Raw genomic sequence first — 25,551 nt, forward strand, 5'->3', positions numbered from 1 at the left:
TTCATTTGAAAATATGTGTTCTCCCTGCAGTTGTTGTCCCCAGATGAGAGTTCCCTTGTGCTGCCTCAGATGAATCTCCTTTACTTGACAGATATATGCCTGAGCAGCGGCCCTCCCCAGCCCTATCCCAAATCATACTTATTTTGCATAGGAGATACCATGGTCATGAAGATTGTTCTCCCAGGGTGAGGTTCATTCATTGCATTCTGGGTATGCTGACCCCTGTGATTTCCCCAAATGTGGGAAACTCGACTGCATTATTTGTGGTAGTGGGGGACTGTGTTTGTGCTTTCCTCTGCTCAGCTCTGGTAAAAGTCAGATTTCTTTGTCTCAGATCTTCCTCTAGCCTTGTTCTTCTTTCGAGAGTTCCCTTGTGCTGCCTCAGTTGGATCTCCTTCACTTGACAGGGGGGTGCCCTAGCAGCGACCCTCCCCAGCTCTAGCCCAACTCCTACTTACCTGCCTGGTGAGATATTATGATCAGGAAGGTGCTTCTCCCAGGGCAAGGCTCACCCATTGCACTCTGGGTGTGCTGCTCCTGCGATTTCCCCAAATGTGGGGCACTTGACTGCATAATTTGTGTTTCCTCTGGTCGGCTCTCGTATAATTCAGATCTCTTTGTCTCAGGTCTCTCTCCAGCCTAGTTTGCTGTCTGTTTCCACTTCTCTTTTCTTGAGCCGCTCCCTTCTATGCCCTTGCGCACTATCCTGACTTCTCCCGTCTGCTTACTTTGTGCCTTCCAACGCACAATGCGAACTACAGGTAGTGCTGCAGGGCCCACACCCTTTTACTTGCCTTACAGAGCAGCTCTGGAGCTGTTACAGTGCCCAGCTGCTGCAAGAAATCATCTTGAATGCTTCAGGTGCTGGGGCATAGCCAACATGAGCCCCACACCGAAGGAGGGTGGAGGTGTTTAATGCGAATTAGGGGTCATGCAAGCGCCGCAAAAGGCCGCCATGCCCTGCACATCCCTTTTTTCTTTTCATATGCAGACGAGGGTTGAAGCCAACTTTGACCCACTGCTTGGATGACATCACCATATGCAAATCCATCTGCTGCAGGCCTTCCCCCAGGAATGCTTGCACTAGTTGTTGCATTTGGTTTGTTGTTTTTTGGGTGCTTCAGTATTAGGCAGCCTTCTGCCCTCCCATGTTCATCTGAAAATATGTGTTCTCCCTGCAGTTGTTGTCCCCAGATGAGAGTTCCCTTGTGCTGCCTCAGTTGAATCGCCTTTACTTGACAGAGATGTGCCTGAGCAGCGGCCCTCCCCAGCCCTATACCAAATCATACTTATTTTGCATAGGAGATATCATGGTCATGAAGATTGTTCTCCCAGGGTGAGGTTCATTCATTGCATTCTGGGTATGATGACCCCTGTGATTTCCCCAAATGTGGGAAACTCGACTGCATTATTTGTGGTAGTGGGGGACTGTGTTTGTGCTTTCCTCTGGTCAGCTCTGGTAAAAGTCAGATTTCTTTGTCTCAGATCTTCCTCTAGCCTTGTTCTTCTTTCGAGAGTTCCCTTGTGCTGCCTCAGTTGGATCTCCTTCACTTGACAGGGGGGTGCCCGAGCAGCGACCCTCCCCAGCTCTAGCCCAACTCCTACTTACCTGCCAGGTGAGATACTATGATGATGTAGGTGCTTCTCCCAGGGCAAGGCTCACCCATTGCACTCTGGGTGTGCTGCCCCTTTGATTTCCCCAAATGTGGGAAACTTGACTGCATAATTTGTGTTTCCCCTGGTCGGCTCTCATATAATTCAGATCTCTTTGTCTCAGGTCTCTCTTCAGCCTAGTTTGCTGTCTGTTTCCACTTCTCTTTTCTTGAGCCGCTCCCTTCTATGCCCTTGCGCACTATCCTGACTTCTCCCATCTGCTTACTTTGTGCCTTCCAACGCACAATGCGAACTACAGGTAGTGCTGCAGGGCCCACACCCTTTTACTTGCCTTACAGAGCAGCTCTGGAGCTGTTACAGTGCCCAGCTGCTGCAAGAAATCAGCTTGAATGCTTCAGGGGCTGGGGCATAGCCAACATGAGCCCCACACCGAAGGAGGGTGGAGGTGTTTAATGCGAACTAGGGGTCATCCAAGCGCCGCAAAAGGCCGCCATGCCCTGCACGCCCCTTTTCTCTTTTCATATGCAGATGAGGGTTGAAGCCAACTTTGACCCACTGCTTGGATGACATCACCATATGCAAATCCATCTGCTGCAGGCCTTCCCCCAGGAATGCTTACACTAGTTGTTGCATTTGGTTTGTTGTTTGGGGGTGCTTCAGTATTAGGCAGCCTTCTGCCCTCCCATGTTCATCTGAAAATATGTGTTCTCCCTGCAGTTGTTGTCCCCAGATGAGAGTTCCCTTGTGCTGCCTCAGTTGAATCTCCTTTACTTGACAGAGATGTGCCTGAGCAGCGGCCCTCCCCAGCCCTATCCCAAATCATACTTATTTTGCATAGGAGATACCATGGTCATGAAGATTGTTCTCCCAGGGTGAGGTTCATTCATTGCATTCTGGGTATGCTGACCCCTGTGATTTCCCCAAATGTGGGAAACTCGACTGCATTATTTGTGGTAGTGGGGGACTGTGTTTGGGCTTTCCTCTGCTCAGCTCTGGTAAAAGTCAGATTTCTTTGTCTCAGATCTTCCTCTAGCCTTGTTCTTCTTTCGAGAGTTCCCTTGTGCTGCCTCAGTTGGATCTCCTTCACTTGACAGGGGGGTGCCCGAGCAGCGACCCACCCCAGCTCTAGCCCAACTCCTACTTACCTGCCAGGTGAGATACTATGATCAGGAAGGTGCTTCTCCCAGGGCAAGGCTCACCCATTGCACTCTGGGTGTGCTGCTCCTGTGATTTCCCCAAATGTGGGAAACTTGACTGCATAATTTGTGTTTCCTCTGGTCGGCTCTCGTATAATTCAGATCTCTTTGTCTCAGGTCTTTCTCCAGCCTAGTTTGCTGTCTGTTTCCACTTCTCTTTTCTTGAGCCGCTCCCTTCTATGCCCTTGCGCACTATCCTGACCTCTCCCGTCTGCTTACTTTGTGCCTTCCAACGCACAATGCATACTACAGGTAGTGCTGCAGGGCCCACACCCTTTTACATACTTTACAGAACAGCTCTGGAGCTGTTACAGTGCCCAGCTGCTGCAAGAAATCATCTTGAATGCTTCAGGGGCTGGGGCAAAGCCAACATGAGCCCCACACCGAAGGAGGGTGGAGATGTTTAATGCGAATTAAGGGTCATCCAAGCGCCACAAAAGGACGCCATGCCCTGCACATCCCTTTTTTGTTTTCATATGCAGACGAGGGTTGAAGCCAACTTTGACCCACTGCTTGGATGACATCACCATATGCAAATCCATCTGCTGCAGGCCTTCCCCCAGGAATGCTTACACTAGTTGTTGCATTTGGTTTGTTGTTTGGGGGTGCTTCAGTATTAGGCAGCCTTCTGCCCTCCCATGTTCATCTGAAAATATGTGTTCTCCCTGCAGTTGTTGTCCCCAGATGAGAGTTCCCTTGTGCTTCCTCAGTTGAATCTCCTTTACTTGACAGAGCTGTGCCTGAGCAGCGGCCCTCCCCAGCCCTATCCCAAATCATACTTATTTTGCATAGGAGATACCATGGTCATGAAGATTGTTCTCCCAGGGTGAGGTTCATTCATTGCATTCTGGGTATGCTGACCCCTGTGATTTCCCCAAATGTGGGAAACTCGACTGCATTATTTGTGGTAGTGGGGGACTGTGTTTGTGCTTTCTTCTGGTCAACTCTGGTAAAAGTCAGATTTCTTTGTCTCAGATCTTCCTCTAGCCTTGTTCTTCTTTTGAGAGTTCCCTTGTGCTGCCTCAGTTGGATCTCCTTCACTTGACAGGGGGGTGCCCGAGCAGCGACCCTCCCCAGCTCTAGCCCAACTCCTACTTACCTGCCAGGTGAGATACTATGATCAGGAAGGTGCTTCTCCCAGGGCAAGGCTCACCCATTGCACTCTGGGTGTGCTGCTCCTGCGATTTCCCCAAATGTGGGACACTTGACTGCATAATTTGTGTTTCCTCTGGTCGGCTCTCGTATAATTCAGATCTCTTTGTCTCAGGTCTCTCTCCAGCCTAGTTTGCTGTCTGTTTCCACTTCTCTTTTCTTGAGCCGCTCCCTTCTATGCCCTTGCGCACTATCCTGACTTCTCCCGTCTGCTTACTTTGTGCCTTCCAACGCACAATGCGAACTACAGGTAGTGCTGCAGGGCCCACACCCTTTTAGTTGCCTTACAGAGCAGCTCTGGAGCTGTTACAGTGCCCAGCTGCTGCAAGAAATCAGCTTGAATGCTTCAGGTGCTGGGGCATAGCCAACATGAGCCCCACACCTAAGGAGGGTGGAGGTGTTTAATGCGAATTAGGGGTCATGCAAGCGCCGAAAAAGGCCGCCATGCCCTGCACATCCCTTTTTTCTTTTCATATGCAGACGAGGGTTGAAGCCAACTTTGACCCACTGCTTGGATGACATCACCATATGCAAATCCATCTGCTGCAGGCCTTCCCCCAGGAATGCTTGCACTAGTTGTTGCATTTGGTTTGTTGTTTGGGGGTGCTTCAGTATTAGGCAGCCTTCTGCCCTCCCATGTTCATCTGAAAATATGTGTTCTCCCTGCAGTTGTTGTCCCCAGATGAGAGTTCCCTTGTGCTGCCTCAGTTGAATCTCCTTTACTTGACAGAGATGTGCCTGAGCAGCGGCCCTCCCCAGCCCTATCCCAAATCATACTTATTTTGCATAGGAGATACCATGGTCATGAAGATTGTTCTCCCAGGGTGAGGTTCATTCATTGCATTCTGGGTATGATGACCCCTGTGATTTCCCCAAATGTGGGAAACTCGACTGCATTATTTGTGGTAGTGGGGGACTGTGTTTGTGCTTTCTTCTGGTCAACTCTGGTAAAAATCAGATTTCTTTGTCTCAGATCTTCCTCTAGCCTTGTTCCTCTTTCGAGAGTTCCCTTGTGCTGCCTCAGTTGGATCTCCTTCACTTGACAGGGGGGTACCCGAGCAGCGACCCTCCCCAGCTCTAGCCCAACTCCTACTTACCTGCCAGGTGAGATACTATGATCATGTAGGTGCTTCTCCCAGGGCAAGGCTCACCCATTGCACTCTGGGTGTGCTGCCCCTGTGATTTCCCCAAATGTGGGAAACTTGACTGCATAATTTGTGTTTCCCCTGGTCGTCTCTCGTATAATTCAGATCTCTTTGTCTCAGGTCTCTCTCCAGCCTAGTTTGCTGTCTGTTTCCACTTCTCTTTTCTTGAGCCGCTCCCTTCTATGCCCTTGCGCACTATCCTGACTTCTCCCGTCTGCTTACTTTGTGCCTTCCAACACACAATGCAAACTACAGGTAGTGCTGCAGGGCCCACACCCTTTTACTTGCCTCACAGAGCAGCTCTGGAGCTGTTACAGTACCCAGCTGCTGCAAGAAATCAGCTTGAATGCTTCAGGGGCTGGGGCATTGCCAACATGAGCCCCACACCGAAGGAGGGTGGAGGTGTTTAATGCGAACTAAGGGTCACCCAAGCGCCGCAAAAGGCCGCCATGCCCTGCACGCCCCTTTTCTCTTTTCATATGCAGACGAGGGTTGAAGCCAACTTTGACCCACTGCTTGGATGGCATTACCATATGCAAATCAATCTGCTGCAGGCCTTCCCCCAGGAATGCTTGCACTAGTTGTTGCATTTGGTTTGTTGTTTGGGGGTGCTTCGGTATTAGGCAGCCTTCTGCCCTCCCATGTTCATCTGAAAATATGTGTTCTCCCTGCAGTTGTTGTCCCCAGATGAGAGTTCCCTTGTGCTGCCTCAGTTGAATCTCCTTTACTTGACAGAGATGTGCCTGAGCAGCGGCCCTCCCCAGCCCTATCCCAAATCATACTTATTTTGCATAGGAGATACCATGGTCATGAAGATTGTTCTCCCAGGGTGAGGTTCATTCATTGCATTCTGGGTATGCTGACCCCTGTGATTTCCCCAAATGTGGGAAACTCGACTGCATTATTTGTGGTAGTGGGGGACTGTGTTTGTGCTTTCCTCTGCTCAGCTCTGGTAAAAGTCAGATTTCTTTGTCTCAGATCTTCCTCTAGCCTTGTTCTTCTTTCGAGAGTTCCCTTGTGCTGCCTCAGTTGGATCTCCTTCACTTGACAGGGGGGTGCCCGAGCAGCGACCCTCCCCAGCTCTAGCCCAACTCCTACTTACCTGCCAGGTGAGATACTATGATCAGGAAGGTGCTTCTCCCAGGGCAAGGCTCACCCATTGCACTCTGGGTGTGCTGCTACTGCGATTTCCCCAAATGTGGGAAACTTGACTGCATAATTTGTGTTTCCTCTGGTCGGCTCTCGTATAATTCAGATCTCTTTGTCTCAGGTCTTTCTCCAGCCTAGTTTGCTGTCTGTTTCCACTTCTCTTTTCTTGAGCCGCTCCCTTCTATGCCCTTGCGCACTATCCTGACCTCTCCCGTCTGCTTACTTTGTGCCTTCCAACGCACAATGCATACTACAGGTAGTGCTGCAGGGCCCACACCCTTTTACATGCTTTAAAGAACAGCTCTGGAGCTGTTACAGTGCCCAGCTGCTGCAAGAAATCATCTTGAATGCTTCAGGGGCTGGGGCATAGCCAACATGAGCCCCACACCGAAGGAGGGTGGAGATGTTTAATGCGAATTAAGGGTCATCCAAGCGCCACAAAAGGACGCCATGCCCTGCACATCCCTTTTTTCTTTTCATATGCAGACGAGGGTTGAAGCCAACTTTGACCCATTGCTTGGATGACATCACCATATGCAAATCCATCTGCTGCAGGCCTTCCCCCAGGAATGCTTACACTAGTTGTTGCATTTGGTTTGTTGTTTGGGGGTGCTTCAGTATTAGGCAGCCTTCTGCCCTCCCATGTTCATCTGAAAATATGTGTTCTCCCTGCAGTTGTTGTCCCCAGATGAGAGTTCCCTTGTGCTGCCTCAGTTGAATCTCCTTTACTTGACAGAGATGTGCCTGAGCAGCGGCCCTCCCCAGCCCTATCCCAAATCATACTTATTTTGCATAGGAGATACCATGGTCATGAAGATTGTTCTCCCAGGGTGAGGTTCATTCATTGCATTCTGGGTATGCTGACCCCTGTGATTTCCCCAAATGTGGGAAACTCGACTGCATTATTTGTGGTAGTGGGGGACTGTGTTTGTGCTTTCTTCTGGTCAACTCTGGTAAAAGTCAGATTTCTTTGTCTCAGATCTTCCTCTAGCCTTGTTCTTCTTTCGAGAGTTCCCTTGTGCTGCCTCAGTTGGATCTCCTTCACTTGACAGGGGGGTGCCCGAGCAGCGACCCTCCCCAGCTCTAGCCCAACTCCTACTTATCTGCCAGGTGAGATACTATGATCAGGAAGGTGCTTCTCCCAGGGCAAGGCTCACCCATTGCACTCTGGGTGTGCTGCTCCTGCGATTTCCCCAAATGTGGGACACTTGACTGCATAATTTGTGTTTCCTCTGGTCGGCTCTCGTATAATTCAGATCTCTTTGTCTCAGGTCTCTCTCCAGCCTAGTTTGCTGTCTGTTTCCACTTCTCTTTTCTTGAGCCGCTCCCTTCTATGCCCTTGCGCACTATCCTGACTTCTCCTGTCTGCTTACTTTGTGCCTTCCAACGCACAATGCGAACTACAGGTAGTGCTGCAGGGCCCACACCCTTTTAGTTGCCTTACAGAGCAGCTCTGGAGCTGTTACAGTGCCCAGCTGCTGCAAGAAATCAGCTTGAATGCTTCAGGTGCTGGGGCATAGCCAACATGAGCCCCACACCTAAGGAGGGTGGAGGTGTTTAATGCGAATTAGGGGTCATGCAAGCGCCGCAAAAGGCCGCCATGCCCTGCACATCCCTTTTTTCTTTTCATATGCAGACGAGGGTTGAAGCCACCTTTGACCCACTGCTTGGATGACATCACCATATGCAAATCCATCTGCTGCAGGCCTTCCCCCAGGAATGCTTGCACTAGTTGTTGCATTTGGTTTGTTGTTTGGGGGTGCTTCAGTATTAGGCAGCCTTCTGCCCTCCCATGTTCATCTGAAAATATGTGTTCTCCCTGCAGTTGTTGTCCCCAGATGAGAGTTCCCTTGTGCTGCCTCAGTTGAATCGCCTTTACTTGACAGAGATGTGCCTGAGCAGCGGCCCTCCCCAGCCCTATCCCAAATCATACTTATTTTGCATAGGAGATATCATGGTCATGAAGATTGTTCTCCCAGGGTGAGGTTCATTCATTGCATTCTGGGTATGATGACCCCTGTGATTTCCCCAAATGTGGGAAACTCGACTGCATTATTTGTGGTAGAGGGGGACTGTGTTTGTGCTTTCCTCTGGTCAGCTCTGGTAAAAGTCAGATTTCTTTGTCTCAGATCTTCCTCTAGCCTTGTTCTTCTTTCGAGAGTTCCCTTGTGCTGCCTCAGTTGGATCTCCTTCACTTGACAGGGGGGTGCCCGAGCAGCGACCCTCCCCAGCTCTAGCCCAACTCCTACTTACCTGCCAGGTGAGATACTATGATCAGGAAGGTGCTTCTCCCAGGGCAAGGCTCACCCATTGCACTCTGGGTGTGCTGCTCCTGCGATTTCCCCAAATGTGGGACACTTGACTGCATAATTTGTGTTTCCTCTGGTCGGCTCTCGTATAATTCAGATCTCTTTGTCTCAGGTCTCTCTCCAGCCTAGTTTGCTGTCTGTTTCCACTTCTCTTTTCTTGAGCCGCTCCCTTCTATGCCCTTGCGCACTATCCTGACTTCTCCCGTCTGCTTACTTTGTGCCTTCCAACGCACAATGCGAACTACAGGTAGTGCTGCAGGGCCCACACCCTTTTACTTGCCTTACAGAGCAGCTCTGGAGCTGTTACAGTGCCCAGCTGCTGCAAGAAATCAGCTTGAATGCTTCAGGTGCTGGGGCATAGCCAACATGAGCCCCACACCTAAGGAGGGTGGAGGTGTTTAATGCGAATTAGGGGTCATGCAAGCGCCGCAAAAGGCCGCCATGCCCTGCACATCCCTTTTTTCTTTTCATATGCAGACGAGGGTTGAAGCCAACTTTGACCCACTGCTTGGATGACATCACCATATGCAAATCCATCTGCTGCAGGCCTTCCCCCAGGAATGCTTGCACTAGTTGTTGCATTTGGTTTGTTGTTTGGGGGTGCTTCAGTATTAGGCAGCCTTCTGCCCTCCCATGTTCATCTGAAAATATGTGTTCTCCCTGCAGTTGTTGTCCCCAGATGAGAGTTCCCTTGTGCTGCCTCAGTTGAATCTCCTTTACTTGACAGAGATGTGCCTGAGCAGCGGCCCTCCCCAGCCCTATCCCAAATCATACTTATTTTGCATAGGAGATACCATGGTCATGAAGATTGTTCTCCCATGGTGAGGTTCATTCATTGCATTCTGGGTATGCTGACCCCTGTGATTTCCCCAAATGTGGGAAACTCGACTGCATTATTTGTGGTAGTGGGGGACTGTGTTTGTGCTTTCCTCTGGTCAGCTCTGGTAAAAGCCAGATTTCTGTGTCTCAGATCTTCCTCTAGCCTTGTTCTTCTTTCGAGAGTTCTCTTGTGCTGCCTCAGTTGGATCTCCTTCACTTGACAGGGGGGTGCCCGAGCAGCGACCCTCCTCAGCTCTTGCCCAACTCCTACTTACCTGCCAGGTGAGATACTATGATCATGAAGGTGCTTCTCCCAGGGCAAGGCTCACCCATTGCACTCTGTGTGTGCTGCTCCAGCTATTTCCCCAAATGTGGGAAACTCGACTGCATAATTTGTGTTTCCCCTGGTCGGCTCTCGTATAATTCAGATCTCTTTGTCTCAGGTCTCTCTCCAGCCTAGTTTGCTGTCAGTTTCCACTTCTCTTTTCTTGAGCCGCTCCCTTCTATGCCCTTGCGCACTATCCTGACTTCTCCCGTCTGCTTACTTTGTGCCTTCCAGCGCACAATGCGAACTACAGGTAGTGCTGCAGGGCCCACACCCTTTTAGTTGCCTTACAGAGCAGCTCTGGAGCTGTTACAGTGCCCAGCTGCTGCAAGAAATCAGCATGAATGTTCTTCGTTGATTGATGGAAGAAACATCTTACAAAAACTCTCCAGATTATTGACTTTTTAAAGTTTTTCTAGGAAACGTTCTAGATGAATGCTTATTAGCGTTTGTCAGAATGTAAGTTTGCAAAGTGTCTCTGTGGCGCAATCAGTTAGCGTGTTCGGTTATTATCTAAAAGGTTGGTGGTTCAATCCCACCCAGGGACGTAATTTACCTTGTGATCAGATTTTGGTGATCTTAAAGTAGACAAGTCAAAATTTCAAACCCCCTGTTATGGTGTGGGTACCTGGCCTTCCCTGATGTAATCAGAGTTAGATTTGATTCAGTGATTTTATAAAAACAGCTAGGAAGCACAATTTAGCAGTAGGTTGCAGAGAAAAAAAAAATATGCTGGCAGAAAAATCCAATTGAGTGAATAAACAGCTCTTCATTTTCTGGCTTTATTTTTATGCTAACAAATTTGTTCTCTGAAAAGTGTCCACAAAGCCAAGTCTCTGATTAACACCTTTGTAAGGATGGTTTTTCACCTATTACTAAATTAAACTTGCTTCATTGGAAAGGCAGCAAGATGCATCCTCATTTCAATGTCTACTGAAATAATACAGGTTGACACCAGGAAACATTAACGGCACTGCATCCTTGCTGCTTTCTCATGTGGAAGTCTGTTTAATGTGAAAACAAGGTGATATCTAATTAGCACACAGGTAAGCAATTAAGAAAATCTTTATTTAAGGGTGAAGATGTTTCTCACAAAATCGTTGCCCCAATGCATCATTGAAATTCAACCTGGAAAGATGATTTTAATATATCACTTGTACATTTTGTATTGCTCTTCTGGTGACAATGTAGTTTGTTTTTGTCAATTACCATTTTAATAATAGGGTAAAGAAAATTAAGTGGATTTTTGAAAGAAAACAATACTGTCAATATACTATTAAAACAAATTAAAATGGTAAAAGTTATTGTACTTTAAGTAAAAATAAAAGAGCAAAAATATCCATCCCAGTTTTGGATTACTTTAATTAACAAAAAAAATGCATATAGCAAAGGATAGTTTCAATCTGCCTACCTCTGGGTTATGGGCCCAGCATGCTTCCATTGCAGTACTCTGCTGCACATGTAAGTGCAAGAGATCCTGAAGCACTCACTCATCATGGGAAAGTACCAATGTGTTTCTTTGTTGGTTGATGGAAGAAACATCTTACAAAAACTCTCCAGATTATTGACTTTTTAAAGTTTTTCTAGGAAACGTTCTAGATGAATGCTTATTAGCCTTTGTCAGTATGTACTTTTTGCAAAGTGTCTCTGTGGCGCAATTGGTTAGTGTGTACGGCTATTAACCAAAAGGTTGGTGGTTAAATCCTACCCAGGGACGTAATTGACCTTGTGATCAGATTTTGGTAATATTTAAGTAGACAAGTCAAAATTTCAAACCCCCTCTTATTGTGTAGGGTACCTAGCCTTCTCTGATGTAATCAGAGTTAGATTTGATTCAGTGATTTTATAAAAACAGCTAGGAAGCACAATTTAGCAGTGGGTTGCAGAGAAAAAGAAATATGCTGGCAAAAAAATCCAATTGAGTGATTAAACAGCTCTTCATTTCTGGCTTTATTTTTATGCTAACAAATTTGTTCTCTGAAAAGTGTCCACAAAGCCAAGTCTCTGATTAACACCTTTGTAGGGATGGTTTTTCACGTATTACTAAATTAAACTTGCTTCATTGGAAAGGCAGCAAGATGCATCCTCATTTCAATGTCTACTGAAATAATACAAGTTGACACCAGGAAACATTAACGCCACTGCATCCTTGCTGCTTTCTCATGTGGAAGTCTGTTTAATGTGAAAACAAGGTGATATCTAATTAGCACACAGGTAAGGAATTAAGAAAATCTTTATTTAAGGGTGAAGATGTTTCTCACAAAATCGTTGCCCCAATGCATCATTGAAATTCAAGCTGGAAAGATGATTTTAATATATCACTTGTACATTTTGTATTGCTCTTCTGGTGACAATGTAGTTTGTTTTTGTCAATTACCATTTTAATAATAGGGTAAAGAAAATTAAGTGGATTTTTGAAAGAAAACAATACTGTCAATATACTATTAAAACAAATTAAAATGGTAAAAGTTATTGTACTTTAAGTAAAAATAAAAGAGCAAAAATATCAATCCCAGTTTTGGATTACTTTAATTAACAAAAAAAAATGCATATAGCAAAGGATAGTTTCAATCTGCCTACCTCTGGGTTATGGGCCCAGCATGCTTCCATTGCAGTACTCTGCTGCACATGTAAGTGCAAGAGATCCTGAAGCACTCACTCATCATGGGAAAGTACCAATGTGTTTCTTCGTTGGTTGATGGAAGAAACATCTTACAAAAACTCTCCAGATTATTGACTTTTTAAAGTTTTTCTAGGAAACGTTCTAGATGAATGCTTATTAGCCTTTGTCAGTATGTACTTTTGCAAAGTGTCTCTGTGGCGCAATTAGTTAGTGTGTAAGGCTATTAATCAAAAGGTTGGTGGTTCAATCTCACCCAGGAATGTAATTGACCTTGTGATCAGATTTTGGTGATATTTAAGTAGACAAGTCAAAATTTCAAACCCCCTCTTATTGTGTAGGGTACCTGGCCTTCTCTGATGTAATCAGAGTTAGATTTGATTCAGTGATTTTATAAAAAACAGCTAGGAAGCACAATTTAGCAGTGGGTTGCAGATAAAAAAAATATGCTGGCAGAAAAATCCAATTGAGTGATTAAACAGCTCTTCATTTTCTGGCTTTATTTTTATGCTAACAAATTTGTTCTCTGAAAAGTGTCCACAAAGCCATGTCTCTGATTAACACCTTTGTAGGGATGGTTTTTCACCTATTACTAAATTAAACTTGCTTCATTGGAAAGGCAGCAAGATGCATCCTCATTTCAATGTCTACTGAAATAATACAGGTTGACACCAGGAAACATTAACGCCACTGCATCCTTGCTGCTTTCTCATGTGGAAGTTTGTTTAATGTGAAAACAATGTGATATCTAATTAGCACACAGGTAAGGAATTAAGAAAATCTTTATTTAAGGGTGAAGATGTTTCTCACAAAATCGTTGCCCCAATGCATCATTGAAATTCAAGCTGGAAAGATGATTTTAATATATCACTTGTACATTTTGTATTGCTCTTCTGGTGACAATGTAGTTTGTTTTTGTCAATTACCATTTTAATAATAGGGTAAAGAAAATTAAGTGGATTTTTGAAAGAAAACAATACTGTCAATATACTATTAAAACAAATTAAAATGGTAAAAGTTATTGTACTTTAAGTAAAAATAAAAGAGCAAAAATATCAATCCCAGTTTTGGATTACTTTAATTAACAAAAAAAAATGCATATAGCAAAGGATAGTTTCAATCTGCCTACCTCTGGGTTATGGGCCCAGCATGCTTCCATTGCAGTACTCTGCTGCACATGTAAGTGCAAGAGATCCTGAAGCACTCACTCATCATGGGAAAGTACCAATGTGTTTCTTCATTGGTTGATGGAAGAAACATCTTACAAAAACTCTCCAGATTATTGACTTTTTAAAGTTTTTCTAGGAAACGTTCTAGATGAATGCTTATTAGCCTTTGTCAGTATGGACTTTCGCAAAGTGTCTCTGTGGCGCAATTGGTTAGTGTGTAAGGCTATTAACCAAAAGGTTGGTGGTTCAATCCCACCCAGGGACGTAATTGACCTTGTGATCAGATTTTGGTGATATTTAAGTAGACAAGTCAAAATTTCAAACCCCATCTTATTGTGTAGGGTACCTGGCCTTCTCTGATGTTATCAGAGTTAGATTTGATTCAGTGGTTTTATAAAAAACAGCTAGGAAGCACAATTTAGCAGTGGGTTGCAGAGAAAAAAAATATGCTGGCAAAAAAATCCAATTGAGTGATTAAACAGCTCTTCATTTTCTGGTTTATTTTTATGCTAACAAATTTGTTCTCTGAAAAGTGTCCACAAAGCCAAGTCTCTGATTAACACCTTTGTAGGGATGGTTTTTCACCTATTACTAAATTAAACTTGCTTCATTGGAAAGGCAGCAAGATGCATCCTCATTTCAATGTCTACTGAAATAATACAGGTTGACACCAGGAAACATTAACGCCACTGCATCCTTGCTGCTTTCTCATGTGGAAGTCTGTTTAATGTGAAAACAAGGCGATATCTAATTAGCACACAGGTAAGGAATTAAGAAAATCTTTATTTAAGGGTGAAGATGTTTCTCACAAAATCGTTGCCCCAATGCATCATTGAAATTCAAGCTGGAAAGATGATTTTAATATATCACTTGTACATTTTGTATTGCTCTTCTGGTGACAATGTAGTTTGTTTTTGTCAATTACCATTTTAATAATAGGGTAAAGAAAATTAAGTGGATTTTTGAAAGAAAACAATACTGTCAATATACTATTAAAACAAATTAAAATGGTAAAAGTTATTGTACTTTAAGTAAAAATAAAAGAGCAAAAATATCAATCCCAGTTTTGGATTACTTTAATTAACAAAAAAAAATGCATATAGCAAAGGATAATTTCAATCTGCCTACCTCTGGGTTATGAGCCCAGCATGCTTCCATTGCAGTACTCTGCTGCACATGTAAGTGCAAGAGATCCTGAAGCACTCACTCATCATGGGAAAGTACCAATGTGTTTCTTCGTTGGTTGATGGAAGAAACATCTTAAAAAACTCTCCAGATTATTGACTTTTTAAAGTTTTTCTAGGAAACGTTCTAGATGAATGCTTATTAGCCTTTGTCAGTATGTACTTTTGCAAAGTGTCTCTGTGGCGCAATTGGTTAGTGTGTAAGGCTATTAACAAAAGGTTGGTGGTTCAATCCCACCCAGGAATGTAATTGACCTTGTGATCAGATTTTGGTGATATTTAAGTAGACAAGTCAAAATTTCAAACCCCCTCTTATTGTGTAGGGTACCTGGCCTTCTCTGATGTAATCAGAGTTAGATTTGATTCAGTGATTTTATAAAAAACAGCTAGGAAGCACAATTTAGCAGTGGGTTGCAGATAAAAAAAATATGCTGGCAAAAAAATACAATTGAGTGATTAAACAGCTCTTCATTTTCTGGCTTTATTTTTATGCTAACAAATTTGTTCTCTGAAAAGTGTCCACAAAGCCAAGTCTCTGATTAACACCTTTGTAGGGATGGTTTTTCACCTATTACTAAATTAAACTTGCTTCATTGGAAAGGCAGCAAGATGCATCCTCATTTCAATGTCTACTGATATAATACAGGTTGACACCAGGAAACATTAACGCCACTGCATCCTTGCTGCTTTCTCATGTGGAAGTCTGTTTAATGTGAAAACAAGGTGATATCTAATTAGCACACAGGTAAGGAATTAAGAAAATCTTTATTTAAGGGTGAAGATGTTTCTCACAAAATCGTTGCCCCAATGCATCATTGAAATTCAAGCTGGAAAGATGATTTTAATATATCACTTGTACATTTTGTATTGCTCTTCTGGTGACAATGTAGTTTGTTTTTGTCAATTACCATTTTAATAATAGGGTAAAGAAAATTAAGTGGATTTTTGAAAGAAAACAATACTGTCAATATACTATCAAAACAAATTAAAATGGTAAAAGTTATTGTACTTTAAGTAAAAATAAAAGAGCCAAAATATCAATCCCAGTTTTGGATTACTTTAATTAACAAAAAAAATGCATATAGCAAAGGATAGTTTCAATCTGCCTACCTCTGGGTTATGGGCCCAGCATGATTCTATTGCAGTACTCTGCTGCACATGTAAGTGCAAGAGATCCTGAAGCACTCACTCATCATGGGAAAGTACCAATGTGTTTCTTCATTGGTTGATGGAAGAAACATCTTACAAAAACTCTCCAGATTATTGACTTTTTAAAGTTTTTCTAGGAAACGTTCTAGATGAATGCTTATTAGCCTTTGTCAGTATGTACTTTTGCAAAGTGTCTCTGTGGCGCAATTGGTTAGTGTGTAAGGCTATTAACCAAAAGGTTGGTGGTTCAATCCCACCCAGGGACGTAATTGACCTTGTGATCAGATTTTGGTGATATTTAAGTAGACAAGTCAAAATTTCAAACCCCATCTTATTGTGTAGGGTACCTGGCCTTCTCTGATGTAATCAGAGTTAGATTTGATTAATTGATTTTATAAAAACAGCTAGGAAGCACAATTTAGCAGTGGTTTGCAGAGAAAAAAAATATGCTGGCAGAAAAATCCAATTGAGTGATTAAACAGATCTTCATTTTCTGGCTTTATTTTTATGCTAACAAATTTGTTCTCTGAAAAGTGTCCACAAAGCCAAGTCTCTGATTAACACCTTTGTAAGGATGGTTTTTCACCTATTACTAAATTAAACTTGCTTCATTGGAAAGGCAGCAAGATGCATCCTCATTTCAATGTCTACTGAAATAATACAGGTTGACACCAGGAAACATTAACGCCACTGCATCCTTGCTGCTTTCTCATGTGGAAGTCTGTTTAATGTGAAAACAAGGTGATATCTAATTAGCACACAGGTAAGGAATTAAGAAAATCTTTATTTAAGGGTGAAGATGTTTCTCACAAAATCGTTGCCCCAATGCATCATTGAAATTCAAGCTGGAAAGATGATTTTAATATATCACTTGTACATTTTGTATTGCTCTTCTGGTGACAATGTAGTTTGTTTTTGTCAATTACCATTTTAATAATAGGGTAAAGAAAATTAAGTGGATTTTTGAAAGAAAACAATACTGTCAATATACTATTAAAACAAATTAAAATGGTAAAAGTTATTGTACTTTAAGTAAAAATAAAAGAGCAAAAATATCAATCCCAGTTTTGGATTACTTTAATTAACAAAAAAAATGCATATAGCAAAGGATAATTTCAATCTGCCTACCTCTGGGTTATGGGCCCAGCATGCTTCCATTGCAGTACTCTGCTGCACATGTAAGTGCAAGAGATCCTGAAGCACTCACTCATCATGGGAAAGTACCAATGTGTTTCTTCATTGGTTGATGGAAGAAACATCTTACAAAAACTCTCCAGATTATTGACTTTTTAAAGTTTTTCTAGGAAACGTTCTAGATGAATGCTTATTAGCCTTTGTCAGTATGGACTTTTGCAAAGTGTCTCTGTGGCGCAATTGGTTAGTGTGTAAGGCTATTAACCAAAAGGTTGGTGGTTCAATCCCACCCAGGGACGTAATTGACCTTGTGATCAGATTTTGGTGATATTTAAGTAGACAAGTCAAAATTTCAAACCCCATCTTATTGTGTAGGGTACCTGGCCTTCTCTGATGTTATCAGAGTTAGATTTGATTCAGTGGTTTTATAAAAAACAGCTAGGAAGCACAATTTAGCAGTGGGTTGCAGAGAAAAAAAATATGCTGGCAAAAAAATCCAATTGAGTGATTAAACAGCTCTTCATTTTCTGGTTTATTTTTATGCTAACAAATTTGTTCTCTGAAAAGTGTCCACAAAGCCAAGTCTCTGATTAACACCTTTGTAGGGATGGTTTTTCACCTATTACTAAATTAAACTTGCTTCATTGGAAAGGCAGCAAGATGCATCCTCATTTCAATGTCTACTGAAATAATACAGGTTGACACCAGGAAACATTAACGCCACTGCATCCTTGCTGCTTTCTCATGTGGAAGTCTGTTTAATGTGAAAACAAGGTGATATCTAATTAGCACACAGGTAAGGAATTAAGAAAATCTTTATTTAAGGGTGAAGATGTTTCTCACAAAATCGTTGCCCCAATGCATCATTGAAATTCAAGCTGGAAAGATGATTTTAATATATCACTTGTACATTTTGTATTGCTCTTCTGGTGACAATGTAGTTTGTTTTTGTCAATTACCATTTTAATAATAGGGTAAAGAAAATTAAGTGGATTTTTGAAAGAAAACAATACTGTCAATATACTATTAAAACAAATTAAAATGGTAAAAGTTATTGTACTTTAAGTAAAAATAAAAGAGCAAAAATATCAATCCCAGTTTTGGATTACTTTAATTAACAAAAAAAAATGCATATAGCAAAGGATAATTTCAATCTGCCTACCTCTGGGTTATGAGCCCAGCATGCTTCCATTGCAGTACTCTGCTGCACATGTAAGTGCAAGAGATCCTGAAGCACTCACTCATCATGGGAAAGTACCAATGTGTTTCTTCGTTGGTTGATGGAAGAAACATCTTAAAAAACTCTCCAGATTATTGACTTTTTAAAGTTTTTCTAGGAAACGTTCTAGATGAATGCTTATTAGCCTTTGTCAGTATGTACTTTTGCAAAGTGTCTCTGTGGCGCAATTGGTTAGTGTGTAAGGCTATTAACAAAAGGTTGGTGGTTCAATCCCACCCAGGAATGTAATTGACCTTGTGATCAGATTTTGGTGATATTTAAGTAGACAAGTCAAAATTTCAAACCCCCTCTTATTGTGTAGGGTACCTGGCCTTCTCTGATGTAATCAGAGTTAGATTTGATTCAGTGATTTTATAAAAAACAGCTAGGAAGCACAATTTAGCAGTGGGTTGCAGATAAAAAAAATATGCTGGCAAAAAAATACAATTGAGTGATTAAACAGCTCTTCATTTTCTGGCTTTATTTTTATGCTAACAAATTTGTTCTCTGAAAAGTGTCCACAAAGCCAAGTCTCTGATTAACACCTTTGTAGGGATGGTTTTTCACCTATTACTAAATTAAACTTGCTTCATTGGAAAGGCAGCAAGATGCATCCTCATTTCAATGTCTACTGATATAATACAGGTTGACACCAGGAAACATTAACGCCACTGCATCCTTGCTGCTTTCTCATGTGGAAGTCTGTTTAATGTGAAAACAAGGTGATATCTAATTAGCACACAGGTAAGGAATTAAGAAAATCTTTATTTAAGGGTGAAGATGTTTCTCACAAAATCGTTGCCCCAATGCATCATTGAAATTCAAGCTGGAAAGATGATTTTAATATATCACTTGTACATTTTGTATTGCTCTTCTGGTGACAATGTAGTTTGTTTTTGTCAATTACCATTTTAATAATAGGGTAAAGAAAATTAAGTGGATTTTTGAAAGAAAACAATACTGTCAATATACTATCAAAACAAATTAAAATGGTAAAAGTTATTGTACTTTAAGTAAAAATAAAAGAGCCAAAATATCAATCCCAGTTTTGGATTACTTTAATTAACAAAAAAAATGCATATAGCAAAGGATAGTTTCAATCTGCCTACCTCTGGGTTATGGGCCCAGCATGATTCTATTGCAGTACTCTGCTGCACATGTAAGTGCAAGAGATCCTGAAGCACTCACTCATCATGGGAAAGTACCAATGTGTTTCTTCATTGGTTGATGGAAGAAACATCTTACAAAAACTCTCCAGATTATTGACTTTTTAAAGTTTTTCTAGGAAACGTTCTAGATGAATGCTTATTAGCCTTTGTCAGTATGTAATTTTGCAAAGTGTCTCTGTGGCGCAATTGGTTAGTGTGTAAGGCTATTAACCAAAAGGTTGGTGGTTCAATCCCACCCAGGGACGTAATTGACCTTGTGATCAGATTTTGGTGATATTTAAGTAGACAAGTCAAAATTTCAAACCCCATCTTATTGTGTAGGGTACCTGGCCTTCTCTGATGTAATCAGAGTTAGATTTGATTCATTGATTTTATAAAAACAGCTAGGAAGCACAATTTAGCAGTGGTTTGCAGAGAAAAAAAATATGCTGGCAGAAAAATCCAATTGAGTGATTAAACAGATCTTCATTTTCTGGCTTTATTTTTATGCTAACAAATTTGTTCTCTGAAAAGTGTCCACAAAGCCAAGTCTCTGATTAACACCTTTGTAAGGATGGTTTTTCACCTATTACTAAATTAAACTTGCTTCATTGGAAAGGCAGCAAGATGCATCCTCATTTCAATGTCTACTGAAATAATACAGGTTGACACCAGGAAACATTAACGCCACTGCATCCTTGCTGCTTTCTCATGTGGAAGTCTGTTTAATGTGAAAACAAGGTGATATCTAATTAGCACACAGGTAAGGAATTAAGAAAATCTTTATTTAAGGGTGAAGATGTTTCTCACAAAATCGTTGCCCCAATGCATCATTGAAATTCAAGCTGGAAAGATGATTTTAATATATCACTTGTACATTTTGTATTGCTCTTCTGGTGACAATGTAGTTTGTTTTTGTCAATTACCATTTTAATAATAGGGTAAAGAAAATTAAGTGGATTTTTGAAAGAAAACAATACTGTCAATATACTATTAAAACAAATTAAAATGGTAAAAGTTATTGTACTTTAAGTAAAAATAAAAGAGCAAAAATATCAATCCCAGTTTTGGATTACTTTAATTAACAAAAAAAATGCATATAGCAAAGGATAATTTCAATCTGCCTACCTCTGGGTTATGAGCCCAGCATGCTTCCATTGCAGTACTCTGCTGCACATGTAAGTGCAAGAGATCCTGAAGCACTCACTCATCATGGGAAAGTACCAATGTGTTTCTTCATTGGTTGATGGAAGAAACATCTTACAAAAACTCTCCAGATTATTGACTTTTTAAAGTTTTTCTAGGAAACGTTCTAGATGATTGCTTATTAGCCTTTGTCAGTATGTACTTTTGCAAAGTGTCTCTGTGGCGCAATTGGTTAGTGTGTAAGGCTATTAACCAAAAGGTTGGTGGTTCAATCCCACCCAGGGACGTAATTGACCTTGTGATCAGATTTTGGTGATATTTAAGTAGACAAGTCAAAATTTCAAACCCCCTCTTATTGTGTAGGGTACCTGGCCTTCTCTGATGTTATCAGAGTTAGATTTGATTCAGTGATTTTATAAAAAACAGCTAGGAAGCACAATTTAGCAGTGGGTTGCAGAGAAAAAAATATGCTGGCAAAAAAATCCAATTGAGTGATTAAACAGCTCTTCATTTTCTGGTTTATTTTTATGCTAACAAATTTGTTCTCTGAAAAGTGTCCACAAAGCCAAGTCTCTGATTAACACCTTTGTAGGGATGGTTTTTCACCTATTACTAAATTAAACTTGCTTCATTGGAAAGGCAGCAAGATGCATCCTCATTTCAATGTCTACTGAAATAATACAGGTTGACACCAGGAAACATTAACGCCACTGCATCCTTACTGCTTTCTCATGTGGAAGTCTGTTTAATGCGAAAACAAGGTGATATCTAATTAGCACACAGGTAAGGAATTAAGAAAATCTTTATTTAAGGGTGAAGATGTTTCTCACAAAATCGTTGCCCCAATGCATCATTGAAATTCAAGCTGGAAAGATGATTTTAATATATCACTTGTACATTTTGTATTGCTCTTCTGGTGACAATGTAGTTTGTTTTTGTCAATTACCATTTTAATAATAGGGTAAAGAAAATTAAGTGGATTTTTGAAAGAAAACAATACTGTCAATATACTATTAAAACAAATTAAAATGGTAAAAGTTATTGTACTTTAAGTAAAAATAAAAGAGCCAAAATATCAATCCCAGTTTTGGATTACTTAAATTAAAAAAAAAAGCATACAGCAGAGGATAGTTTCAATCTGCCTACCTCTGGGTTATGAGCCCAGCATGCTTCCATTGCTGTACTCTGCTGCACATGTAAGTGCAAGAGATCCTGAAGCACTCACTCATCATGGGAAAGTACCAATGTGTTTCTTCGTTGGTTGATGGAAGAAACATCTTACAAAAACTCTCCAGATTATTGACTTTTTAAAGTTTTTCTAGGAAACGTTTTAGATGAATGTTTATTAGCCTTTGTCAGTATGCACTTTCGCAAAGTGTCTCTGTGGCGCAATCAGTTAGTGTGTACGGCTATTAACTAAAAGGTTGGTGGTTCAATCCCACCCAGAGATGTAATTGATCTTGTTATCAGATTTTGGTGATCTTTCAGTAGACAAGTCAAAATTTCAAACCCCCTCTTATGGTGTAGGGTACCTGGCCTTCTCTGATGTAATCAGAGTTAGATTTGATTCATTGATTTTATAAAAACAGCTAGGAAGCACAATTTAGCAGTGGGTTGCAGAGAAAAAGAAATATGCTGGCAAAAAAATCAAATTGCGTGATTAAACAGCTCTTCATTTTCTGGCTTTATTTTTATGCTAACAAATTTGTTCTCTGAAAAGTGTCCACAAAGCCAAGTCTCTGATTAACACCTTTGTATGGATGGTTTTTCACCTATTACTAAATTAAACTTGCTTCATTGGAAAGGCAGCAAGATGCATCCTCATTTCAATGTCTACTGAAATAATACAGGTTGAAACCAGGAAACATTAACGCCACTGCATCCTTGCTGCTTTCTCATGTGGAAGTCTGTTTAATGTGAAAACAAGGTGATATCTAATTAGCACACAGGTAAGGAATTACGAAAATCTTTATTTAAGGGTGAAGATGTTTCTCACAAAATTGTTGCCCCAATGCATCATTGAAATTCAAGCTGGAAAGATGATTTTAATATATCACTTGTACATTTTGTATTGCTCTTCTGGTGACAATGTAGTTTTTTTTGTCAATTACCATTTTAATAATAGGGTAAAGAAAATGAAGTGGATTTTTGAAAGAAAACAATACTGTCAATATACTATTAAAACAAATTAAAATGGTAAAAGTTATTGTACTTTAAGTAAAAATAAAAGAGCAAAAATATCAATCCCAGTTTTGATTACTTAAATTAACAAAAAAAAATGCATATAGCAAAGAATAGTTTCAATCTGCCTACCTCTGGGTTATGGGTCCAGCATGCTTCCATTGCAGTACTCTGCTGCACATGTAAGTGCAAGAGATCCTGAAGCACTCACTCATCATGGGAAAGTACCAATGTGTTTATTTGTTGGTTGATGGAAGAAACATCTTACAAAAACTCTCCAGATTATTGATTTTTTAATGTTTTTCTAGGAAACGTTCTAGATGTATGCTTATTAGCCTTTGTCAGTATGTACTTTTCGCAAAGTGTCTCTGTGGCGCAATCGGTTAGTGTGTTCGGCTATTAACCAAAAGGTTGGTGGTTCAATCCCACCCAGGGACGTAATTGACCTTGTGGTCAGATTTTGGTGATATTTAAGTAGACAAGTCAAATTTCAAACCCCCTCTTATTGTGTAGGGTACCTGGCCTTCTCTGATGTAATCAGAGTTAGATTTGATTCAGTGATTTTATAAAAAACAGCTAGGAAGCACAATTTAGCAGTGGGTTGCAGAGAAAAAAAATATGCTGGCAGAAAAATCCAATTGAGTGATTAAACAGCTCTTCATTTTCTGGCTTTATTTTTATGCTAACAAATTTGTTCTCTGAAAAGTGTGCACAAAGCCAAGTCTCTGATTAACACCTTTGTAAGGATGGTTTTTCACCTATTACTAAATTAAACTTGCTTCATTGGAAAGGCAGCAAGATGCATCCTCATTTCAATGTCTACTGAAATAATACAAGTTGACACCAGGAAACATTAACGCCACTGCATCCTTGCTGCTTTCTCATGTGGAAGTCTGTTTAATGTGAAAACAAGGTGATATCTAATTAGCACACGGGTAAGGAATTAAGAAAATCTTTATTTAAGGGTGAAGATGTTTCTCACAAAATTGTTGACCCAATGCATCATTGAAATTCATGCTGGAAAGATGAATTTAATATATCACTTGTACATTTTGTATTGCTCTTCTGGTGACAATGTAGTTTGTTTTTGTCAATTACCATTTTAATAATAGGGTAAAGAAAATGAAGTGGATTTTTGAAAGAAAACAATACTGTCAATATACTATTAAAACAAATTAAAATGGTAAAAGTTATTGTACTTTAAGTAAAAATAAAAGAGCCAAAATATCAATCCCAGTTTTGGATTACTTTAATTAACAAAAAAAAATGCATATAGCAGAGGATAGTTTCAATCTGCCTACCTCTGGGTTATGGGCCCAGCATGCTTCCATTGCTGTACTCTGCTGCACATGTAAGTGCAAGAGATCCTGAAGCACTCACTCATCATGGGAAAGTACCAATGTGTTTCTTCGTTGGTTGATAGAAGAAACATCTTACAAAAACTCTCCAGATTATTGACTTTTTTAAGTTTTTCTAGGAAACGTTTTAGATGAATGCTTATTAGCATTTGTCAGTATGTACTTTTGCAAAGTGTATCTGTGGCGCAATCAGTTAGTGTGTACGGCTATTAACCAAAAGGTTGGTGGTTCAATCCCACCCAGGGACGTAATTGACCTTGTTATCAGATTTTGGTGATCTTTAAGTAGACAAGTCAAATTTCATACCCCCTGTTATTGTGTAGGGTACCTGGCCTTCTCAGATGTAATCAGAGTTAGATTTGATTCAGTGATTTTATAAAAACATCTAGGAAGCACAATTTAGCAGTGGGTTGCAGAGAAAAAGAAATATGCTGGCAAAAAAATCAAATTGCGTGATTAAACAGCTCTTCATTTTCTGGCTTTATTTTTATGCTAACAAATTTGTTCTCTGAAAAATGTCCACAAAGCCAAGTCTCTGATTAACACCTTTGTAGGGATGGTTTTTCACCTATTACTAAATTAAACTTGCTTCATTGGAAAGGCAGCAAGATGCATCCTCATTTCAATGTCTACTGAAATAATACAGGTTGAAACCAGGAAACATTAACGCCACTGCATCCTTGCTGCTTTCTCATGTGGAAGTCTGTTTAATGTGAAAACAAGGTGATATCTAATTAGCACACAGGTAAGGAATTACGAAAATCTTTATTTAAGGGTGAAGATGTTTCTCACAAAATTGTTGCCCCAATGCATCATTGAAATTCAAGCTGGAAAGATGATTTTAATATATCACTTGTACATTTTGTATTGCTCTTCTGGTGACAATGTAGTTTTTTTTGTCAATTACCATTTTAATAATAGGGTAAAGAAAATTAAGTGGATTTTTGAAAGAAAACTATACTGTCAATATACTATTAAAACAAATTAAAATGGTAAAAGTTATTGTACTTTAAGTAAAAATAAAAGAGCAAAAATATCAATCCCAGTTTTGATTACTTAAATTAACAAAAAAAAATGCATATAGCAAAGAATAGTTTCAATCTGCCTACCTCTGGGTTATGGGTCCAGCATGCTTCCATTGCAGTACTCTGCTGCACATGTAAGTGCAAGAGATCCTGAAGCACTCACTCATCATGGGAAAGTACCAATGTGTTTATTTGTTGGTTGATGGAAGAAACATCTTACAAAAACTCTCCAGATTATTGATTTTTTAATGTTTTTCTAGGAAACGTTCTAGATGTATGCTTATTAGCCTTTGTCAGTATGAACTTTTCACAAAGTGTCTCTGTGGCGCAATCGGTTAGTGTGTTCGGCTATTAACCAAAAGGTTGGTGGTTCAATCCCACCCAGGGACGTAATTGACCTTGTGGTCAGATTTTGGTGATATTTAAGTAGACAAGTCAAAATTTCAAACCCCCTCTTATTGTGTAGGGTACCTGGCCTTCTCTGATGTAATCAGAGTTTGATTTGATTC

General features: G+C 40.7%; 17 non-coding genes and 1 pseudogene across 17 annotated transcripts; all 18 read left to right on the plus strand.

Moving 5' to 3' along the window:
• The first annotated feature begins 134 nt into the window (after nucleotides 1-134).
• LOC134990322 (U1 spliceosomal RNA) lies at nucleotides 135-298 on the plus strand. The gene has a single exon (XR_010195164.1). It is a non-coding gene; the product is annotated as a U1 spliceosomal RNA (small nuclear RNA).
• A 152-nt stretch (nucleotides 299-450) lies between these two features.
• LOC134990341 (U1 spliceosomal RNA) lies at nucleotides 451-613 on the plus strand. Its single transcript, XR_010195182.1, has one exon. It is a non-coding gene; the product is annotated as a U1 spliceosomal RNA (small nuclear RNA).
• A 672-nt stretch (nucleotides 614-1,285) lies between these two features.
• Nucleotides 1,286-1,449, plus strand: LOC134990329 (U1 spliceosomal RNA). The gene has a single exon (XR_010195171.1). It is a non-coding gene; the product is annotated as a U1 spliceosomal RNA (small nuclear RNA).
• Nucleotides 1,450-1,601: 152 nt separating this feature from the next.
• On the plus strand, nucleotides 1,602-1,743 carry LOC134990347 (U1 spliceosomal RNA; annotated as a pseudogene).
• Nucleotides 1,744-2,435: 692 nt separating this feature from the next.
• LOC134990327 (U1 spliceosomal RNA) lies at nucleotides 2,436-2,599 on the plus strand. The gene has a single exon (XR_010195169.1). It is a non-coding gene; the product is annotated as a U1 spliceosomal RNA (small nuclear RNA).
• Nucleotides 2,600-2,751: 152 nt separating this feature from the next.
• LOC134990337 (U1 spliceosomal RNA) lies at nucleotides 2,752-2,914 on the plus strand. Its single transcript, XR_010195178.1, has one exon. It is a non-coding gene; the product is annotated as a U1 spliceosomal RNA (small nuclear RNA).
• A 671-nt stretch (nucleotides 2,915-3,585) lies between these two features.
• LOC134990325 (U1 spliceosomal RNA) lies at nucleotides 3,586-3,749 on the plus strand. The gene has a single exon (XR_010195167.1). It is a non-coding gene; the product is annotated as a U1 spliceosomal RNA (small nuclear RNA).
• Nucleotides 3,750-3,901: 152 nt separating this feature from the next.
• LOC134990335 (U1 spliceosomal RNA) lies at nucleotides 3,902-4,064 on the plus strand. The gene has a single exon (XR_010195176.1). It is a non-coding gene; the product is annotated as a U1 spliceosomal RNA (small nuclear RNA).
• Nucleotides 4,065-4,735: 671 nt separating this feature from the next.
• LOC134990331 (U1 spliceosomal RNA) lies at nucleotides 4,736-4,899 on the plus strand. The gene has a single exon (XR_010195173.1). It is a non-coding gene; the product is annotated as a U1 spliceosomal RNA (small nuclear RNA).
• Nucleotides 4,900-5,051: 152 nt separating this feature from the next.
• LOC134990342 (U1 spliceosomal RNA) lies at nucleotides 5,052-5,214 on the plus strand. The gene has a single exon (XR_010195183.1). It is a non-coding gene; the product is annotated as a U1 spliceosomal RNA (small nuclear RNA).
• A 671-nt stretch (nucleotides 5,215-5,885) lies between these two features.
• LOC134990323 (U1 spliceosomal RNA) lies at nucleotides 5,886-6,049 on the plus strand. Its single transcript, XR_010195165.1, has one exon. It is a non-coding gene; the product is annotated as a U1 spliceosomal RNA (small nuclear RNA).
• Nucleotides 6,050-6,201: 152 nt separating this feature from the next.
• On the plus strand, nucleotides 6,202-6,364 carry LOC134990338 (U1 spliceosomal RNA). Its single transcript, XR_010195179.1, has one exon. It is a non-coding gene; the product is annotated as a U1 spliceosomal RNA (small nuclear RNA).
• Nucleotides 6,365-7,035: 671 nt separating this feature from the next.
• On the plus strand, nucleotides 7,036-7,199 carry LOC134990326 (U1 spliceosomal RNA). The gene has a single exon (XR_010195168.1). It is a non-coding gene; the product is annotated as a U1 spliceosomal RNA (small nuclear RNA).
• A 152-nt stretch (nucleotides 7,200-7,351) lies between these two features.
• LOC134990339 (U1 spliceosomal RNA) lies at nucleotides 7,352-7,514 on the plus strand. The gene has a single exon (XR_010195180.1). It is a non-coding gene; the product is annotated as a U1 spliceosomal RNA (small nuclear RNA).
• Nucleotides 7,515-8,185: 671 nt separating this feature from the next.
• On the plus strand, nucleotides 8,186-8,349 carry LOC134990330 (U1 spliceosomal RNA). The gene has a single exon (XR_010195172.1). It is a non-coding gene; the product is annotated as a U1 spliceosomal RNA (small nuclear RNA).
• Nucleotides 8,350-8,501: 152 nt separating this feature from the next.
• LOC134990336 (U1 spliceosomal RNA) lies at nucleotides 8,502-8,664 on the plus strand. The gene has a single exon (XR_010195177.1). It is a non-coding gene; the product is annotated as a U1 spliceosomal RNA (small nuclear RNA).
• Nucleotides 8,665-9,335: 671 nt separating this feature from the next.
• LOC134990328 (U1 spliceosomal RNA) lies at nucleotides 9,336-9,499 on the plus strand. Its single transcript, XR_010195170.1, has one exon. It is a non-coding gene; the product is annotated as a U1 spliceosomal RNA (small nuclear RNA).
• Nucleotides 9,500-9,651: 152 nt separating this feature from the next.
• On the plus strand, nucleotides 9,652-9,814 carry LOC134990346 (U1 spliceosomal RNA). Its single transcript, XR_010195186.1, has one exon. It is a non-coding gene; the product is annotated as a U1 spliceosomal RNA (small nuclear RNA).
• The last annotated feature ends 15,737 nt before the right edge of the window (nucleotides 9,815-25,551 follow it).

Source organism: Pseudophryne corroboree, unplaced genomic scaffold, assembly GCF_028390025.1.
Source record: "Pseudophryne corroboree isolate aPseCor3 unplaced genomic scaffold, aPseCor3.hap2 scaffold_1162, whole genome shotgun sequence".
NCBI classification, from domain to species: Eukaryota; Metazoa; Chordata; class Amphibia; order Anura; family Myobatrachidae; genus Pseudophryne; species Pseudophryne corroboree.